Consider the following 13351-nt stretch of genomic DNA (forward strand, 5'->3'; position numbering starts at 1 on the left):
GACCACATCTCATCTGAAATATTGTTAACAGGTGAAATCACTAAACCATGATCAAGGTTGTGTTTCTGCTTGGATGCCTGCTGAGCCTTGCTCTGGCAAATCCTGTAAGTGTAATATGACTGTAGACTGTGCTAGTGATGTTATCTGTAATATATGAATATATCTTGCACTGTGTGTGTAACTGTGTAACCAGAGACTGTGTCAGTGCTCCTATCATATCATATCCAAACAATTCATTTGCATGTTTGTTTTTAAACAGAATGACTCAGCACACGAGCGCGATGCACGTTCTTCATCTAGGGAGCGGGTGAGTCTCATGTTTGTCTTTCTAGGTTTGAACATTAGACACTTGACTCTCTGATATTTACATATCTCTAAGAAGTCATTCACCAGAGAATGCATTATCACATGTAATAATATATATTACTGATTCTCTTGCAGAATACTGGGACTTCCCTAAATCGTCTTACCCTGCTACTACCTCTTCTACAGAATCCAGCACTTCTGCAGAATTCAACGCTCCTTGCTTTGCTTCTTGCTGCTATACGATAAGCTGCTCCTTAACCAGCAGCTACAACTGCCATAAAGGATGAATTGAAAATGAACCAACAATGAATAAAAACCTATGTTGAATTGCACTGGGGTTCTTTTGTCATTTATTTAAAGGATTATTGAAAATCAGTGCTTATTTTTGTGTGACTCTGTCTTAAAATAAGATTAAAAATCTTGTTGTGCCAACAGTGCAGTGTAGCTAGCTGAACGCTACTTCTTCACTACGTACAACTCTGGATACTGTAGCTCTTCTGAAAAAGAAAGGCTTCAATCAGTACCTGATTCCCTGGTATACCTCTCAAATTTGCACCTTAAAGCACATAATGTTGCTTGTTTTGCTTTAGTTTTTCTCTTTTCTAAACTGAATCTTGACTTTTTCTTTAGTCTTTCTGCTCACTGTTGTGTTTGGTAGCTGCAAAATAAAGTTCATCAGTGAAAATCAGGCAGACACAAAATTTGTTTTGGGTTTTTCACAAACACCTTTTTATTGTACAGTTTGGCCCATAATGTCACGGTCCTGGGTCGGATCGACCCAGCATTTTGAGTTCCTTATGCTTTGGTTTATTTTTGAATTATGGGAATCTGTGTTTTCAGTTATTCTGGTATGTTTTTGCATTATGACTAAGGTTCAGGTTGTATTTTGTTATTAATTGCCGGTGTAGTTCAGCGTCTAGTCTGTCTTAACTCGTGATCGAGTCCGTGTCCTAGTAAAGTGTGTCTTGTTTCCTGTTTTACTTTGAAGGTTCATGTTCCTGTCTTTGTCAGTGTTTCTAGCTTTGTTCCCCCTGTCTCGTTAGGTCTTATCCCTCCCAGCTGTGTTCCCCTTCTGTCTTTAATTCCTTGATGACTCCTTCAGTGTGTTTAAGCCCAGTGTGTCTTTGTGTCAGTGTGGTGTCGTTAACGTCTGTTCGTCCTCATACCACTCTGTGTGTTCTGTTTGCCTGCCTGCTAGTTTATTTGCATTCCAGTCTAGTTAGTTCTTTGTTCAGTCTGCATTTCCACAATAAAGCCGAGGGTTTTGAGTTCACCTGTGTCTCTGTGAGTCCTGCTTTTGGGTCCACCTTTCCTGACTGCCTTCACACAGCCATGACACATAAGTTTTTGGACAAAGCTTTTGTCATTTTTCCTGAATTTTTCCTACTGAAAGTAGCTGTACATAATGTTACATCTGTGCGATGATTATGGGCAATTTTTTTTCTTCAATGTTTAAAATTTTACACGTGAAGAAATTCACAAAGTCATCACTAGTTGACGTTAAACGACTGTTGGCTCAACAGAGCCCTGGGTTTTCTCAGTCTGGCTGGAGTGTTATAGAGAAACCTAGTGTTGTTCTTATTTCCATCAATCAGTGATGAAGTGTAAGATGTTCTCTAGTATTATTATATAGCCTTTTTTTTATACAGATGCAAACTGACTTTCCAGGCTAAACGATGATCTTCTAAATTAGTAAGGTGCAATTTCTTCTGTAGCATACGAGTTACAGCGGTCCCTTGCTATAATGTGGTTCACCTTTCGCGGCCTCGCTGTTTCGCAAATGTTTTTTGGTGCAATTTTACATGGTTTGTTTTCGTTTTTGTTTGCACAGCGCATTGTGTTCTGCGTCCAATCTTGTGCCGGGTTTCCTGTACAGTACAGAATTTGTTCAGCTTGTCAAATTTACAAACATCTTCGATCGCTAGCAGTGTGACTCTAAAATGCTGTACTGTATGTTTGTAAGTTTTCTCCCCAACAAACACAACAATGTTGATGAAACGTTTTGCACCGTCAAAGGCACCTGCGGTAGCACCCAAAAGGCAGAGGAGGCTGCTAACAATCGCACAAAAAGTTGGACTTCTGGACATGCTAACGGAAAGTAGAAGTTACCGTATTTTCCAGATTATAAGGCGCATTAAGCGAAACAAAGCAGTCAGAAAAGTCAAACTTTACACAACTCATTCTTCTTGCTTCCTCTACTTCCGTACCATTGATGCATTAATGTTGACTTCTCTTGCAGCTGCTCTATTCCCATGTTGTAGACCTGAAAACAGTTTTTTAGCCTTGATTTCATTCTGGAATACTAGACTTATTTTTCTACAAAGGTTTGAACTTTGAGTGTTTAAACAAGTGAGAAAAGTGTAAAGATGTTCATGCTTGTCTGAGAAAAGTGTATAGTGTGTAGTGAAGGGTTTTACAGCCTTAAAACATCTACAATAATTGTTAAAAAAAAAAAAAGAGAGAATACAGTTGGCTACTTCAGGGATTTCAGCTATCGCAGGTTATTTTTAGAACATAACTCCCACGATAAATGAGGGACCACTGTATCAGCTTTAAGGTGCACTGTTAGATTTGTATTGTTCATTGTCATTTATGCTTAGAAATATTTACTCATATGCTTAGAAGTGTATATAATCATTTGTAGATTGAAAGAATGTCTCATCCTAGGAGGTCTGTAACAACTCTGTGTAGCATGAAGAGGGAGGTGTGTTCACTCCTCTACAGAGTGTTCTGGCAAAGATCACACACCTCCTAGGAGAGGTCGTATCTTCTCTTGCTGATATATGGTATAGCAAACACACGTATATCTGCTTGAGTGTAAGAGCCTTTTGTTTAGATGGACCACTAGACTCCTGGCACCAGCTTTGGGGAGCCTTCATGGGGTCACACTCTGACCACACACACACACACACACACACACACACACACACACACACACACACACACACACACACACACACACACACACACACACAGGCAAGGTACTCTTTGTGTGTATGAAACGTCATGTGTTAATGAACCTATGCTTATTCATGTAACCACAATAAAAGGAGTGCTATGGGGAACCTGGCCGTGAGTCTGACGGAGGTCAAGTGGGTGGAATGACACTTGGCTCCAGGTAGGTCTCCCTCATGTTATTGGGTAATGATCAGACAAAAGTGTGTGTGTGTGTGTGTGTGTGTGTGGAGGGGGGGGGGGGGGGTTGATTTGGGAGAAACTGCATGAACAAGGAGATGTTGTTTATATTGACTAGAATAATCTGTTTTGGGTTTTTTTTTTTTTTTTTTTAACTTCTTTTAAGACCGAGTCACTCAAAAATAAGTACGTAAATAAAATTAAAAAAAATCCCAGTGCAATTTAACATAGGTTTTTATTCATTGTTGGTTCATTTTCAATTCATCCTTTATGGCAGTAATAGCTGTTGGTTAAGGAGCAGCTTATCGTATAGCAGCAAGAAGCAAAGCAAGGAGCGTTGAATTCTGCAGAAGTGCTGGATTCTGTAGAAGAGGTAGTAGCAGGGTAAGACGATTTAGGGAAGTCCCAGTATTCTGCAAGAGAATCAGTAATATATATTATTACATGTGATAATGCATTCTCTGGTGAATAACTTCTAGAGATATGTAAATATCAGAGAGTCAAGTGTCTAATGTTCAAACCTAGAAAGACAAACATGAGACTCACCCGCTCCCTAGATGAAGAACGTGCATCGCGCTCGTGTGCTGAGTCATTCTGTTTAAAAACAAACATGCAAATGAATTGTTTGGATATGATAGGATAGGAGCACTGACACAGTCTCTGGTTACACAGTTACACACAGTGCAAGATATATTCATATATTACAGATAACATCACTAGCACAGTCTACAGTCATATTACACTTACAGGATTTGCCAGTGCAAGGCTCAGCAGGCATCCAAGCAGAAACACAACCTTGATCATGGTTTCAGTGATTTCACCTGTTGACAATATTTCAGATAAGATGTGGTCAAAACCATCTGCAAAATCACCATTCAATCAACATTATACTGAAAACAGAGGAGCAATAAGAGATTGATGAGAAATGTTACCGTCAGGTCTTCACAACTTCAGCAGACTGTCTCAGAGATGTGGATGATTGTGGTAATGTTGTACTGACAGCAGAGCTTTTTATACACAGTTGCAAGAGATGATTTAATCTCATTTGCGTAACTGTTGGGAAACTGTAACTCTTAGAAAACATTCTCATCTTAACAAGGGTAAACACAATTGGGCAACAATCAGGGACACACCTGATTAATCTTTTTGCTGCAACACAGTGATGTGAGATTGACCAGGCTTGAGTCACATACAAAACTAACTGTTGTTTGTGTATGTTCCTTTAAGTATAATTGTCTACCCTTTAAAATGTAGGGGTAATGGTCACCAGGTTGTATGTATCTATATATGTAGAAAATAATCAGGTGTTATATTTTACCACCGTTCAGGGGTGGGTCTGTGACCCAGCGTTTTGTGTTATTTTTTATTGTTGATTTCTTATGTTAATATTATGTTAAAGTCATGTGGTATTCTTAAGGGTATAGTTGAGTTATTTTCTATTTTGTATTACTTATGAGACAATGTTCTAGTTCTAGTATCAAAGTTCTAGTATCATTATTAGTTTGTCTTTGTTCGGTTTGGTCTGGTTTATGTTTTTTCTATGCTTCCTTGTTTATGTAGGTCCCTTGTGTCTCTCTTCTCTGAGTCCCTCTCCCTCTCTCTCTTTTGTCAAGCTTTCATGTCCCAGTTCACGTCTGTCGATACTTCCTTTTTCATTTTGAAAATCTTGTTTCTATGGTTAATGTGCTTAGTTTTACTTACCCCCTGTGGCGTCATGGTCATTTGTGTCAGATGATTCTCCCAGGTGATTACCCTTCTGTGTATTTATACCCTTAGTCTCTTCTGTTTTTTGTCGGGTCATCTGTGTGTTCATGTTCATGTCAATGATTTTCAAGATCCTGTCCAGATGTGATAGCAGGCAGTGAGCCTTTAACATCTGTGGGGGATGGCCCACTCTTCTTTGCAGAAGGTTGGAGTAGAAGGTTAATCAGTGTTCCAACTTTTCTCCATTTGTGGCTTGCTGTTCTTTAATTGATGTTTTTTTTCTTATTTTCTTTAAAAAAAAAAAAAAAAAAAACTCACCTGGGTGTTGTCTGTTAGCTGCTTAAGCTGTTAAGTCTTGTGATTTGTAATCATAGCAAGGTATTTCCATCTGTTTACCAGTTTGCAAACACTAAAGGGTGGAGACCGACATTACAGTGCATATGCAATGTTTTCTGATGACCAGTGTTGGTCAAGTTACTTGAAAAAAGTAATCAGTAACTAATTACTGATTACTTCCCCAAAAAGTAATCCCGTTACTTTACCAATTACTTATTTTCAAAAGTAATTAATTACTTAGTTACTTTTTAAAAACACGATTTACAACCTGAATAGGTGATAAAGCGATAGATCTTTCAGCCCAATTCTACTTTTTCTACATAATCCATCATACAAAATGTAATCAAATGGAAAGGTCCCTTTTTAAAACTTGTTTTATTAGTTATAATCTTTTAACTTTATGCATCAAGCAAAAAATTTAATTATATGCAACATTCTCTGACTGGAAGAAATTTATTTAATATTTAAACCTATTTTCTGCACTTTCCAGCACATAATTTTTTTGTGTGTGTGTTTACACTCACTCTTTCAAATAGATGCAAGTAAAACACAGCAGAAAATAAATAAAATCAAAGACTAGTGGTTCTTTTGCTCTATTTTCACCTGTAAAGCAGGAATGGGGTAGGTGGAGGTTTACCCTGGTGCAGGTGTGCCGCAGCGGTCAGTGGAAGAATCCGCGAGTTTCTCTGTGAATTTCCCATTACGTCGTTGCGCACTCGGTGCTTGCTTGTAGTGATGGGATTTCCGGCTCTTTTTAGAGAACCGGCTCTTTCGGTTCGGCTCACTAAAAAGAGCCGGCTCTTTCAGCTCCGAACCGGCTCTTCAGGTTGTTTTGTTGCTTTCATTAATTTATTAGTAACAATAATATAAAATTATGCACAAAAGGAATTACTAATGTAACAAAAAAAAGTGGTTTTATTTATATATGTTTATATATAAATATATGCAGTGGCCCCTAGAGACAAAACACGTACAAATTCCAAAAAGCACATACAAACTCCAAAACACATTTCTAGCATTTCTAGCATAAGTGATCTAGGTAGCTCTGAACTTCCAAACCAGAGCTACCTAGATCACTTAAATTACACAATTGAAAGCATGAAAGCATATGTGTATTGTTTGTGTATTTATACAAAAGCATTCATATATAGTCAAATAATTAAAAAAAAAAAAAAAAAAGTTCATTTACCTGTTATTACCACACACCAAATCCGGTTGTTGGTACTTGCTGGCTTGTGTAGCCACTAGGTAACAAAAGTTCAACACTGCCCCTAGCATCCTGGAGCACTTCTGTTGTCTTTTGTACGTGTTTTGAGTTTTTATGTGCTTCTGAGTTTTTATGTGTTTTGGAGTTTGTACGTGTTTTTACGTGTTTTGGAGTTTGTACGTGCTTCAGGGTTCGTACGTGATTTGAAGTTTGTATGTGCTTTGTCTGTAGGGGCCACCGTCAATATACTTTTATTTGTTCACTCCACATAAAATGCAATAAATAAATCATATAATACAAAACTCAACTATTCACATTTCAACTTTTAACTATTTAAATTTTCAGCTTTTTCCTTTTACAAATTTAAAGTGAAACAACACAAAACACTGCAAACCACAACACAATTAAATATAAATTATAATATGAAAACAAAAAGAAAATGCATATTCTCTGTCATATGGACCTGCATGAATAAACTTTCTGAATCCTTTATCATCTGCAACTGAAAATAGTTGTGGATGATTACTATACCTTTCTAATGTGACGTTGTTGTCCCTGGCTCTCTTTCTCTCTCCCTCCTGCTCTGTTCCTGTGCTACTGCTACCGCCCCTCCCCCCTCTTCCCAGCGTAAAGCACAAGGCTCGCATGCTGAGTGAAGTGGGAAAAAAGTGCGGGAGAGAGGGTGAGCGAAAGAAGAAAAAAAAAAACCCCACAGCTCGCGATAAGGAGCCGGCTCGCGTCGTTCACATCAAAGAGCCGGCTCTAAGAGCCATTTCGTTCGCGACCGACCATCACTACTTGCTTGGAGTTTGGGGGGGGTTTCGCTGTAAAAAGAAGTTTTCTTCCCACGCACAATGGATGCTAATGTTTTTGTCACTTTTTATGGAATCAAACTTAAAGTAAGGTCAGTACTAACACGCTTTAAACGCTGCACGCTCATACTCTCTCCGCACTCGATATATTATCCACTGTTGATCTGCAGACAGCTGTTGTCACGAATGTAGCACTTGCTTACATCACTGTCATGAGACATTCTCGCAAAAAATCATGGTTTTAGTAACGCAGTAACGCAGCGTTCCGACGGGAAAGTAACGGTAATCTAATTACCGTTTTTTGCAATAGTAATCCCTTACTTTACTCGTTACTTGAAAAAAGTAATCGGATTACGCGTTACTGCCCATCACTGCTGATGACATAAAGATTAATGTTTACTTTAACTACTGGACAAATCTATTAAAATGTATTATTTCTGATACTTGTGATGAATCAGTGCAGCATAATCATATCAGCTTTGACCACAAAATAATTGCCAGAAATGTCTACTTTTTGAAAACTGAGTGTTTGTTGAACCTTTTCATGAAACACATTAAATGTTAATTTGCATACGTATTTTAATTTGTATTATATTTGACAAATCTATTTTTGTTTTGTTTGTGAGCAGGGTTTCAATTTATGGCTTAAAAACTATTTATTATGGGGCTTTTTTGGCAGGGGGTCAAAGTAATGATGTTGAGGATGGATTTAGAGGACCATTTCTAAACAAAGCTGATCCAGTAAGTGTACCGTATTTTCACGACCATAAGGCGCACTTAAAAGTCTTAGATTTTCTTCAAAAAGTGCGGCGCACCCTATAGCGCGGTGCGCCCTATGTGTTGTAAGGAGGACGTAGTAGAGAACACCATGAGAACGTTAAAGGGTGAAGTGTGGGCGTTGATCGTATATACCGGGACAATCGCACATACCTGTATAAAAGAACAGGTATGTGCATTATGCAGGACATCGTTGTTTTAACAACCCTGAAAATGGCAAAGAGACACGCTTACGAAGCACAGTTTAAACAGAAGGCCATCAGCTACGCGGAGGAACATGGAAATCGAGCAGCGGCGAGAGAATTTAAGATTAACGAATCGATGGTTCGCAAATGGAGGAAGCTGGAAAACAAGCTCCGGCAGGTCAAGAAAACGCAGCTGAGTTTCCGCGGACATAAGGCGAGGTGGCTCGAGTTGGAGGAAAGACTCGAGCGGTGGATCATCGAGCAAAGAGCGAGCGGGAGAAGCGTTTCGACGGTCACCATTCGGCTAAAAGCAGTTTCACTAGCTGAAGAGATGAACATTGAACATTTCCAAGGAGGTCCGTCTTGGTGCTTTCGTTTTATGAAACGGTGCCATTTTTCCATCCGGACCAGGACTACGGTAGCGCAGCAACTTCCAGCGGATTATAAGGAAAAGCTGGCCATCTTCCGCTCCTACTGCAGCAAACACATCGGCGACAAAAACATCCAGCCCAGCCACATCACAAACATGGACGAGGTCCCGGTCACTTTTGACATCCCAGTGAGTCACACTGTGGAGAAGAAGGGGACCAGCACGGTAGCGATACGCACAACGGGGTATGAAAAGTCTTCTTTTACTGTTGTGCTTTGGCTGCCATGCTAATGGACAGAAACTGCCGCCTATGGTGATTTTTAAGCGAAAGACTTTGCCTAAAGAGAAGTTTCCAGCAGAAATCATCATTAAGGCAAATGAAAAGGGCTGGATGGATGAGGAAATGATGAAAGACTGGCTGAGGGAGGTGTATGTAAGGAGACCAGGTGGTTTTTTCCACGCATCACCATCGCTGTTGATCTGTGACTCTATGCGTGCCCATCTCACAGCCGATGTGAAAAAACTTGTGAAGCAAATGAACTGTGAGCTTGCTGTCATTCCGGGAGGCCTGACAAAGGAACTCCAACCGCTGGACATCGGTGTGAACCGCCCGTTCAAAGTGAGGCTGCGAGCGGCCTGGGAGCGATGGATGACCGGTGGAGACCACAGTTTCACTAAGAGTGGAAGGCAGCGCCGGGCGAGTTACACCACAATTTGCCAATGGATTGTAGATGCTTGGGCTAACATGTCTGCTGGCACTGTTGTTCGAGCTTTCGCAAAAGCCGGCATCGTTTTCGAGGAGCCGCACGGCACGGAAAGTGACTCTGACGGTGAAGACAGTGAACCTGGCATGTTTGATGGAGATTTAGCGCAGCTGTTCAATTCAGACACAGAGGATGAGGACTTCGATGGGTTTGATTGATGATAAAAATGTGAGTACCAAACTTTGTTTTGCTCCTGCTTTATTTTTAAATACGCACACTTGTATGCTTGTGTGTTGTTGATGATGACGATTACCGGCAATAGAAATGTGAGTAAGGTACCGAATTCAGGTTTACTCCCGCTTTATTTTTAAATACGCATACGGTACTTGTATGCGCCCTATGGTCCAGTGCGCCTTATGTGTGTGTTAAATACAGTAAGGGCACACATAACTGAGACTGCGCCTTTTAGCACAGTGCGCCTTATGGTCGTGAAAATACGGTATATAAAAAGCAGTCAACATTTGGACCATCACTACAACAACTAGTGATGGGATTTTCGGCTCTATTTAGAGAACCGGCTCTTTTGGCTCCGAACCGCCTTTTCAGGTTGTTTTGTTGCTTTCATTAATTTATTAGTAACAATAATACAAAATTATGCACAAAAGGAATTACTAATGTAAAAAAAAAGTGGTTTTATTTATATATGTTTATATATAAACATATGCGGTGGCCCCTAGAGACAAAGCATGTACAAACTCCAAAACACATTTCTAGCTTTAACTGAACTTCCGAAATAGAGCTCCCTAGATCACTTAAATTACACAATTGAAAGCATACGTGTATTGTTTGTGTATTTATACACAAGCACTCATATATATTCAAATAATTAAAAAAAAAAAAAGTTCATTTACCTGTTACTACCACACACCAAATACGGCCGTTGGTACTTGCTGGCTTGTGTAGCCACTAGGTAACAACAGCTCAACACTGCGCCCTAGCATCCTGGAGCACTTCTGTTGTCTTTTGTACGTGTTTTGAGTTTTTATGTGCTTCTGAGTTTTTACGTATTTTGGAGTTTTTACATGTTTTGGAATTTTTATGTGTTTTGGAGTTTGTACGTGCTTCAGAGTTCGTACATGTTTTGGAGTTTGTACGTGCTTTGTCTCTAGGGGCCACCATACATATACTTTTATGTATTCACTCCACATAAAATGTAATAAATAAATCATATAATACAAAAACCAACTATTCACATTTCAACTTTTAACTATTTAAATTTTTAGCTTTTTCCTTTTAAACAAATTTAAAGTGAAACAACACAACACAATTAAAATAATAAAAAACAAAAAGAAGATGCGCATTCTCTGTCATATAAGCCTGCATGAATAAACTTTCTGAATCCTTTATCATCCACAACTGAAAGTAGTTGTGGATGATCACTATACCTTTCTAATATGACGTCCCTTGCTCTCTCTCTCTCTCTTTCCCTCCTGCTCTGTTCCTGTGCTACTGCGGGTAACTACCGTCCATCCCCCATCTGCCCAGCGCAAAGCACAAGGCTCGCGTGTGGAGTGAAGTGGAAAAAAGTGCAAGCAAACAAACAAACAAAAAAAGCCTCCCAATTAGGAGCTGGCTCACGTCGTTCACTTGAAAGATCTGGCTCTAAGAGCCGCTTTGTTCGCGACCGACACATCACTACTGCTGCTGTTCCTGTGTCTATGCTTGTGTTTATTGGTGTGTGTGTGTGTGTGTGTGTGGCTGGGGCAGGCAACTTCAGGCCTGGTGGGTGTGGTCCTGCCAGGTGTTTGGCCACACCTGAAGATCATCATACACCTGGAGCTGATCAAGCCTCATCGGGGAACTACTTAACAGTGTGGCTGAGCACCCCTCAAGGGGGGGGGGGGGGGCTGTTGTGTGAGACTCCACGTCAGTGTCTGAACTAGTTTAAAGTCAGAGAGTTTATGCCTGCTAGAGAGTGTGTCCTGACAGCTGTCTCTGTTATTTTCTCCTGGGAGAAGTGTGGAACAGCAGAGACCACGGGGAGTGTGGAGACACAGAAGCTGAGAGCAAAAAACAGGGATTTTTGGGAGAAGACACAAGATTGGTGTTGAGGGAATGTGCAGGGATTTATTGGGTTAACATTACTTCATTGTAAATAAACGCCCTGTTCACCGCACTGTCCAGCATTTGGGTCCTCCTTCCCCGGCTTCCCCACAGTCTGTCACACAGACCGTGACACAAGTGCTTCCAATCGATAAGATCAGTGATTTTAGAAACTGTCAGCAACCAGCTTCTATAACACTATTACATAGAAGTGTGGTTGGGGCTTGTAGTGCTTGATCTGACTAGCATTTGATCAATAAACCAGGCTTGGGAACTCCAGGCCTCAAGGCCCGGTGTCCTACAAATTTTAGAGGTGTCCTTGATCCAACACAGCTGATTTAAATGGCTAAATGACCTCCTCAGAACATCTTTAAGTTCGTCAGAGGCCTGGTTATGATCTAATCATTTGATTTAGGCGTTGTTTATCCTACCATATGGTATGTGCACAAAACTTCAAAATCAGAGAATATATTTTGTCCTTCACTTTGTTTGTATATGTATATATACAAATGTTAGCAGTGTATCGTGTGTCTGCCTGTCGTGGGCCATAAACATAGCAATCAAGGATATAGTCACAGTTCCAACGACCATTTCTTAGTTCACTTAGTTTAAATATTACAGTTTGATTAAAAAAAAAACCAAACAAAAACAAAACATTGTTGGTTTATTGATCTTTTTTGCCCTCAGGTTATTCCACATTTAATGCTTTTCAGTTTTAATGTTTTTAGTTTAAATACAGTGCATGTTTTATATTTGTAATACCATTATTGTATTCATTGGAAATAACTGCCTAAATATTTTCTATTTTTCCAAAATATTTGACATGTCTACTTTTGCGTCACATGATGCAAAGCTTGATGAATAAAAATATTAGCTGCTTGCAACTAAAATATTAGGTTTAATCTTGTAAAGCATAATTAAACCAACTTCACTAAATGTTGTTGCACCCTCTGCAGCCTCTATTCTCTGTGCACAGCTGTTGCTAATTGAGCAATGTGAGGTGTGGATAAAGGCAGCCTAATGCAGGCTTTTGGGGAGGCACAGTCTTTGTCTTAGCTAAATAGTTGGTACCACTAACTTACTATGGAACTTAAAATAAAACCTCTACTTTGTGAAAATGCTGCTGTTAGTCTCTATACTTATGTTGCAGTTTTTTCAGCCGGATCATTTAGGGTTAGGTTCAACATTTCCACACTAGGGACTAGGTAAGTCTGTCTCACCTGCAGCGGCATTGCATCCCCTTCTACTTTAATAAGCCCCACATTTGTGGAGCTCATCCTCAGGTTAGTCCACAGGAGCCTGAGGATGCAAAACATCCTCTGCTTTTGAAAACAAAACCTCTTCTGAAACAGAAAGGGCAGAGGCCTTGAAGAACTGTGTGGAAGCACTAATGTGAATGGCATAGGGAGTAGCTGCACCTCTTAGTTCATGCCCCTCATTATATACGAGACCCCTGCTACACTTTTGATACAATCTGCTGTACAGTGTCACTTCGGCCCCATCAGATATGGCTGCCACCTTATTACATTTTGTAATGACATCCTTAGTCACTCCCTCTTTTCACATCCCAACTTATCACCCTCAGCTGGTCACAAGGCTTTAAGACTGAGATATGCAAGGGTGGTGGCTGGAAATAAGGCGTCTCGGATGGTTGCTAATGAGTCGCATCTAGGCCATTTCTCTCTCGCTCTCTCACTCTCGCTCGGAGTGAA

General features: G+C 40.0%; 2 long non-coding RNA genes across 2 annotated transcripts; one reads left to right on the plus strand and one right to left on the minus strand.

Moving 5' to 3' along the window:
• Positions 1-27: 27 nt before the first annotated feature.
• On the plus strand, positions 28-638 carry LOC120728909. Its single transcript, XR_005694806.1, has 3 exons — positions 28-104; positions 260-307; positions 442-638. It is a non-coding gene; the product is annotated as an uncharacterized LOC120728909 (long non-coding RNA).
• Positions 639-3657: 3019 nt separating this feature from the next.
• Positions 3658-4500, minus strand: LOC120728910. The gene is made up of 4 exons (XR_005694807.1): positions 4374-4500; positions 4189-4262; positions 3988-4035; positions 3658-3854 (listed from the first exon to the last, which is right to left on the minus strand). It is a non-coding gene; the product is annotated as an uncharacterized LOC120728910 (long non-coding RNA).
• Between the last annotated feature and the right edge of the window lie 8851 nt (positions 4501-13351).

This window comes from Simochromis diagramma, unplaced genomic scaffold (assembly GCF_900408965.1).
Source record: "Simochromis diagramma unplaced genomic scaffold, fSimDia1.1 OVJJ01000302.1, whole genome shotgun sequence".
Taxonomy (NCBI): domain Eukaryota; kingdom Metazoa; phylum Chordata; class Actinopteri; order Cichliformes; family Cichlidae; genus Simochromis; species Simochromis diagramma.